We start from the raw sequence: 6,979 nt of genomic DNA, 5'->3' as shown, positions 1-6,979 counted from the left end.
ACGGTGCATTGGAGAGGACAGTGCGATTTTTATGCTGATATTTTCTCATTGAGCAGAGTCGCGTTCCTTCCTTTTCCTTCTCAGGAAATACTCGGATATGCGAATGCGACGTATATAATTCGTTTGGGTTATTTACTTAGCTTAACATCATTAACTCTCATCTTATTCTTTACTAAGCCAACTTGAAGAACGCGAGCACATCTAGAAGGGACACAAGTGATATGGACCATTATAAACACGGCGTCGCATGCCTGTGCTGCGATTAACACGGCAGAATGGAGTAATATGCGTAAAACAGCTTGTTTGTATCCTATAGAATAAAAATATAACGACCTCTCTATGTAGAAGCCTTTCGGAAATGAGTCAGCTTCAACGCTGCAAATGTGAAAGTCGTGTCCTGCGTGCTTGTCGTTCGAATCCTGCTTCTACCTCAACTTCATTTTCTAGTTGTGAAGGCAGAATTGGTCTTCGGGTACCTTGATATGTTCGCGACACGAGAATGACTGCCATAACCATTACGTTATTCGCCATCCTGAACAACACAGCCTTCCTTGTTTTTTCATGAAAGGCTGTGGAGCACACTTCAGCTCGCTTAACTGGTCGATATATATCGTGTGTCCCAGGTAACCGTATCCAAGTTGTTCAACGAAAAAAAAAAGTTTTTGAAAACACCCTGCATGATGCAATTTTAAGACCTACAGTGTTCGTCAGACTTCTCACGATCTAACACCTTGGGTCTTATTTTTGTATCGTGCACCTTACTTTCGGAAATTTCTTTTTTCATTGAACAGCTTGGTTAAAGTTAGCCAGAACGTTAGCACTCCCATTTCCTATGCAGGAAATGGGAGGACATTCTGCTGCTCTCTGATTTAAACATTTTGCGCATTTTCGTTAACGGGAATCTTCGCTCATATACTGCAATCATTGTCAGTTGTCCCGTAATAAAACCTTCTGATCAGTGCACACATAAATAATGCGCCTCCCTGAAGCGCAACATTGGTAATGAAGAACCAACGCCCGTTTTCTGATGGCTTGATTGCCATTACAAAAAGGCTTAATGTTTAAGCGTGACATTTTACTACCCATACTCACGCTAACCTCGGAATAAACAGAGAGGAAAACACCCCGGTACATTAAGCACCTGCGCAGCCGGATCAATTCCCCCCCCCCCCCCCCTCCCCCCCATCCTCTCCGTTGCTATACAGCTGCTCTGGACAGATTCTCATAAGGAGAGCGCGAATAGGTTTCCTCCGAGAGCGGTCCATTTTGCCGGCGCGGTGATCGCGAAGGCGGGCGCAGACATTAAAGGCTCCTTCGCAGGTCACAACTTCAGCTAAGTTGCAGCAGCGAAGACGCCGCGGCTCTTGCCAAAGTTCCAGCAGCGCTGACAACGACGTCAGAGTGAGACTTCGCTCCACGAGCTGTCCCGAAAAGGTCGTATAGCTGTCCAAGAAGCGCTGACTAAGGAAGCGCGCGAGAAAGAAAGGAAGATAAAAATAAAAAGGGTAAGCGAGTAAAGAAAAGGGGCAGTAAGGATAAGTACTCAGAGAAAGACGAGAGAACCAGAAAAGGAGAGACAGAAGGCGAATAGAGAGACAGCGTTGCCTAAAGGTGTTCGCTGCGAGCTACCGGTCTTGTCGATTAGAAACGGTCTCCTTAATTGGAGCCAATTAGGAGGCTAGGCTTGTTTCCTAGAATTCTCCTCTTCCTTCTTTCTGTTTGTTTTTGGCATTTGTCCCGATCTTCCATTTATTTCTTACCTAACGAGCAGTCCTCCGCTCTTTGAGTTTCACCTCTCCCTAACGCATGCAACCTCGTCTTCCCTTTGCTCCAAGCGTCTTCCCGCCCCGTCCCGGACCTCTTCCGCGTACGTCCAGATTTTTTTTTCTTTGCTCGCAGCGACACACACACACGCACAACACACACTCACATTCATTCACGCTCGCGCGCACTCACAGACGCTCCAACTCCGTTCCCCAGGCGGTCCCGACGGTCGCGCTGCTCCGGTCGCCCGGGAGACAAATCTGCGGTGCTAATGGGAGCTTATTTATGTTGTCCGCACGTCCCCTAACCTCTCCTACCTTTACGTCTTCTTCCCGGTGCCTCCCTTCTTTTACGCGCTGCCTACTCTCGGCACTAATTCCGTGCTCGCTCGCTTGGCCGTCTCCCCGCCCCGGCGGAAAGAAGTGGGCCACCACCGGATTAACGACAGGGAGAGCGCAACGAGCCGAAGCCACAGCCCGGAGGCAAGCCAAGTCTGCCTTCGGCAGCGACGTGACGTACTGCTCGCTGTCGCCTCCATCAGATCGCGAAAGAAAGAAGGAGACGCGGCTAACGGCACCGAAAGAAGTGCGGACGTCGTAGATCAGCGCTACCCAGTTCCTCCTCGTCCCCCTTCTCTCCCCTGCGCTCTCGCCACACTCCTCCTTTTACACGTCGAGGGGAAACAGCTTCGGATCAAGATGTGACGCCCAGATGCGCTGCGCGCGCTTTCGGGGAACTACGGCTCGCGTAGCGACGTCAAGGACGTCACGAGACGGTGTACGTAACTAGCCTTTTACCGTGGCGTCCGATGCGCTGCCAGCTTCTGAGGGAGCGGTGATATAGCTGTCGCCGGGATGCCAGAGCTCTTTTGTCAGGATTCTGTACGTCCGAGAAAGTGGGAGGGCCTAGGACAGGGTGTGACGAGCGGGAGGAACATTAAGGAAGTGCGCGGTGCTGCAGGCACGACCGGAGCCGCTGACCTGGACAGCGGATACGACAACGTAAACAACTCCGACGGCAGGGAGAATAAGGAATAGAGGAGATGTTCGCCGACTTACCGGCTGTAGTAAGGAGTGGAAGCTGCAGGAAAATGGCGAAGGAAAGCAAAGTGTCCCTACAGCGTAGGTGGCCGGTGTGGGAGGACAGAGCAATGTTACTGAGTTAGCTTACACACATGAAAATAAATGCACTGTTTGATGAATTTCTAGTATATAGATAAAGTATTTTTATGAACTAAAGATATGCTCACGACTTTTCATTTTGAATAGGCTTGGCCTTACGGCGATATAGAGTATACATAAAATATAGACAAAAGTCATTAACAAGTCTAGTTCACGTGTTTTCCGAGATCCACACACTTTTGTACGGGTTGTCCGCAGAGAGTCTACGAACGTTAGTCGATGAAGACTATGAAGACGCTCGTACTCACGCACCCTTAATTTTCCCTTTTCTTCCCACTTCACCTCCCCCGGTGTAGGGTCATAGCGAACCATGCCCTTTCGCTCTCTCTCATCTCTCTTACACAGAAAAGTGTCTGTAGTCTGTATGCCAGCTGTCTGTAAACATATTAAGGTTAAAGTGCTCCACACCAACAGAGTGTGACAAAACCGTGCATCACTTTTCCAAAGAAATCACACGAGATTTACGTGTCCGCTTTTGCTAGTAGCTATCCTGAAGCTAAGACAAAGCTCCCCGCTTTTCTGTTTGTGAAATCAGTGAGAGGAACGTTTACCCAACGGAAATATCATCGCGAGAACGATTCGGGAAGCAATGTCAAACGAATTTGCTTAACATAAGCCTACAGACCAAATATCTAACTCAGTGCACAAGGTGATTTCACTGGCACCTATAGGCATACGTGTCTCGATTGCTGCGGTGTTCGCACTGCTTTAAACTGGAAATTAGAGGTAATATTGACGTGACTGGCCACTGGAACAGAAAACAAGTTTACAAAAGGCCTCACTAGCGAAAAAAAACAACAATACAATCCCAGGTTCTTGTTGCAAAAAACATTGTGTCGTTCTGGTCTTACAGTAGTTCGTAATGCAAGATCCTTTCGTTTGTTAAAATTTAGCCTGCAGTCATGCTTTCATCGATTTTTTAACCAATTCCCCTCCAAGCGACGTAAAGTGTCACTGTCTTCAATTAGACCCAACTAAGGAAAGGTTACATAATGTCATTTATTAGTATGTTTATTACGGAGGCATACTGTACCCATTAATTTCATTTTCAGTGTAAATCGCACGCAGACATAAAACAAGCACTTTACTGCAAAACATGCAGACGCGCGGAGAACTACCGAGAGAGCTCATTAAAAAAAATCGCGTTTCAATGAGCTAAATGTGCTGATCTGTCGCTCTGTCTTTCATCAATGATTGTGAAAGGCCAAGTGCCAGCAGCAAATACGAACTGGCGTGCACTTTGCGAAGCCTGATAATACAGAAAACACTCCCTCATATACGTATACATATACATCGGAAAAGCAAGCTCCCGACGGCGAGCCCAGTCGTATTGCCTCGATCTCCAGAGCAAAGAGAAAAGAAGTATGTCTCGTCGGCACGAAGTAGAAAATTGAAATTACGTTCGTCTTCACATTTGCTCTCGTCTTTGCTGTGGTATAGTTCTGCAAATACCTATACATATTGCTTGGGGGACTTTACATTTATCATAGCCCGCTCACACTGAGCCGTTTCGCAACGAACTGACCCACTCGATGTATTTTTCTTTTTCATTTTCAATATTTTTTTCTCGCCTAGATCAAAGAATTCCAATGGCGTCAGAGCGCAATTTCGCCATCTAGATACGATTAAATTGCAGACACTTGATCACGGAAAAGAGGCAGCTTAGTGAAAATATAAGAAACATGAACGCACTCGTTTTGTTTGTGCAAAAGAAAACCAAAAGAAAGAAAGGATCTTGACGTAGGAATTTTCAGAACCGTAAAGAAACGCTGTATTGCGTGCCGGAGACGATTGCCTTAAGGCTGAATGCTTTCTCGATAATTTTCGCAGCGAGTGCAGATCATAAACGTCAACGCGGATGTGAATTTGCCAGCGCTTACTTCGACGCCATTCAGAACAGCGTCAACAGGCCTGTGTCGAATCTTTTTCGCGTTCTATATTCGATCGAAGACTTTCACGTCAGTCATCTCAATGCTTTATTAAGTCATCTCAGTAAATGAAAAAAAAAAAAACAGCTGGTGGTTGATTTATTGAGCACGTCGATCAGTTCGCGCTTATTCAGTACTTGTGCTCTCCAATTAATCAGACCACGAAAATCGACTTAAAGCGAAACTGAAGGAGGACAGCTGTATAATGTCAGGTGTGTAAAACTCCGCAACATTTGCACAGTCGACTCGCATTACTTCGACCTTGGTCAATTAGACTTTTCGCCTAATTCGAATGCACTTTAATGTTTCGAAGAGAAACCACACATTACTGTCGAATGATAGCTCGGTCAGTTCGATCTCGAATGCTCGCAGCTTTTGTTAATCGATCCCCCACCGACCTCCTCCGGCAATCCCCCATGTGCGCAGTGGTTACTAAAAACTTGGAAACATAAGCAATTCAGCCGACTGCGCAACTTCTTCCTGAGCGGCGTAAAGCTGGTTTTTTAAACTTATTTTTATCTTTCAGTGGCCGACGCTCCTTCCGCTCGTGAAGCCACCCGTTGCAATTTGTTTTGTGCCGTGTCAGGCTGAGGCAGCGTTTAACCATGTCGATGCTCTTCGCCTCATGCTGGCTGAGTCGCACTTCAAAAGCAAGAAACAAAGAGATAATTCAGACAACTTCAAGCAAGAAAAATAAAAAAAAAAGTCAGTGCCATTCCACTCAGTGAGGGTGGATGACCAGCGAAGCTGTGTATGTGGTGACTGACCGTTGCTCCTGTGAAACGTTCCAAGTTTGCGGGATCGGGTCCACATGAATGGTTCGCATTTCCTTCCGCCGCGCCGTCCTGGTGGGCAGCACGCTTATACGCTTGGCGTCCGCTGCCCGCTCATCGTCGGTGGTCTCCGTTCCGCCGCCGCCGCGCCCATTCGCTTTTTCTGTTCACGCCGTCGTTCTTGGTAGGCACGCTGTTCTTTTTCGGGCCGTACAACACGCGGCCTACCCATTTCACAGTCAGAGCAGAACTGAGGAAAGGAGCCTACGTAGAGCATGACGTCAGGAGACAGAAGACACTCAGATTGGTAGGCACTAGCTTGAATACGCGGGATAGCGTACACGCGCATGGCCGACGCGGGTCAAAGTGTAGTATTTGTTCTTATCAGCTTAATATTTGATACGGGTTGTATTTGGACCCAAGATATTAAACTTATTTTTGCAAGTTGGCGGAGTGCTTGAAGCCTACTTCGCCTCCACCGCTGGTCGGCCCGGTATTGCACTATCTTAGGAATTTGTGGTCTACGGACATCGATCTGCTGGAAACTAGCCATATACAGCTTTGTTGTAAAAAAAAAAGAAAATAAATAAATAAATAAATAAATAAATAAATAAATAAATAAATAAATAAATAAATAAAAAGATTTCAGTCGGTTCCATTTTATGACCGTTTGTTGATTCGACGTTTTGGATAATTAGACTAAATCTGGTGGTCCCGTAAGGGTCGCACTGACGGGAGTCGACTTGACACGACTCGGAGCGCGAGATTCTTGCACCACTGTTTCTCGAGTTTGCTATATGGGCGGGCTCTAAAAGTTCAGCCGCACATCGAAGGCTCTCGTTCCCACGCCCTCGTTTCCACGCTAAAGGTATCTACGTAATTCGAAGCACCATTGATGCTCTACACGTTTCTGGACAGCTGTAAAGAGGATTCCAGGAACGTGTGCATAATTCGAGTGAATATGTAAAAGAGGGACGCCGAAAAAAATATTGCTGTTGATTTAATGCACACAGACATGTTCAAGCATAAAATATTTCATAATTTCGTCGAAATCGCCATCACTTCTCTTACAGATCCGCTAGTCTTTCTGCACAGGATTTCGTGTTTACGGAGACAGTCGACGCCGAAGCTTCGTCCATCCGGCAAGCATGCACAGCGTTCATTTTGATATGAACGGCTGCTATTATAGTGGCGTTTACATGAATGAGACAGTGGCGCATCGCGTCGCATTTCTAGCGCATATGATTCATGTAAACAGTGGTAATGCACTAGGAAGGCGCATCGCATTAATGCGCGAGGCGATGGTAGATTTACGGGCGGGAGTCGACTCACG

At 46.8% G+C, this 6,979-nt stretch overlaps 1 non-coding gene across 1 annotated transcript; it reads left to right on the top strand.

Annotated features, from left to right (window-relative positions):
• Positions 1-5,978: 5,978 nt before the first annotated feature.
• LOC119443296 (U2 spliceosomal RNA) lies at positions 5,979-6,176 on the top strand. The gene has a single exon (XR_005190240.1). It is a non-coding gene; the product is annotated as a U2 spliceosomal RNA (small nuclear RNA).
• The last annotated feature ends 803 nt before the right edge of the window (positions 6,177-6,979 follow it).

The sequence above is a fragment of the Dermacentor silvarum genome, chromosome 2 (assembly GCF_013339745.2).
Source record: "Dermacentor silvarum isolate Dsil-2018 chromosome 2, BIME_Dsil_1.4, whole genome shotgun sequence".
Taxonomy (NCBI): Eukaryota; Metazoa; Arthropoda; class Arachnida; order Ixodida; family Ixodidae; genus Dermacentor; species Dermacentor silvarum.
This window is presented reverse-complemented; position numbering and strand designations above follow the sequence as displayed.